This window comes from Priapulus caudatus, unplaced genomic scaffold, assembly GCF_000485595.1.
Source record: "Priapulus caudatus unplaced genomic scaffold, Priapulus_caudatus-5.0.1 Scaffold76, whole genome shotgun sequence".
Taxonomy (NCBI): domain Eukaryota; kingdom Metazoa; phylum Priapulida; class Priapulimorpha; order Priapulimorphida; family Priapulidae; genus Priapulus; species Priapulus caudatus.
In genome coordinates this window covers 522,709-523,717 of record NW_014577137.1, presented here as the reverse complement: position 1 = coordinate 523,717, position 1,009 = coordinate 522,709, and positions in this window count along the sequence as shown.

Below are 1,009 nucleotides of genomic sequence, written 5' to 3'. Positions count from 1 at the left end.
GTAGATTAAATAAATTGTGTAGATGTGTATGTGTACGTGTATGTTAGGTATATATACTATATATATATATATATATATTATATCTATATTCGCTTCATTATGTATATCAGAATTAATCAATACATATGTGTATGCGCTTAGTGTAACGGCGTGTTGGTCATCACACTGTTACGTTAGTGTTATTATATATAATCGTATAACTTTATATTTCCTCTACTCATCATCGGTAGTAATTGAGCACTTCGACGGCACGAGTTCGAGAGACAACCATTGGAATATCTCTCTCTCTCTCATCTCTCTCTCTCTCTCCTCTCTCTTTCTCTCATTTCTCTCTCTCTCTCTCTCTCTCTCTCTCTCTCTTATATATATATGCCAACGAACTTCGCTGCCATAGCCTCATATCCCCGCATCCTATCGATCCTGTCGCGACTGTCTCAGCAACCCAGGTCGATTGTACAGCATCCCTGGTGGCTATGAGCAGCGATCACGTGATCCCACGGTGTATGAGAAACCTGTGGGTATTGTGGGATGCGCTGTCCATGTGATGATGCGTGACAATAAAAATGATTGATCACGCGTCTCTCGTGAGGCATGATGGGCAGGTAAGAAGCCTAGCCCCGCTGAGCTTGTGTACTAAATGCTGGGCTCTGCTCTACAGTAAAGCAGTTAGTATCCGATCTGGAGCGACCGAGACGGGTCAAGCACGCACTGGCAGGCCACGAGCGGGAGCGCCTCATCTTGCGCGTCATGCGTAAGCATACCAGTATCTAAGTTAACCCCTGCAACAGGCAAGCAACTCACATACAGGGTGTTAGTTAGTACTGTTTAGTGGTTGAATTCATCGTGTCTATTTCTGTAACCCAGCGACACGCTGGTGTGGGATTTTGTGCACATCTTTTAGTTCACCTTAGGCCTGTTTGACTAAGGCGAAAAAGCCCCGGGCATAATTCCGCGTGCAAACACTTTATCAGCTTGTTCTGCGTTTTACGTGTTGCTATTTTCTTGTGTC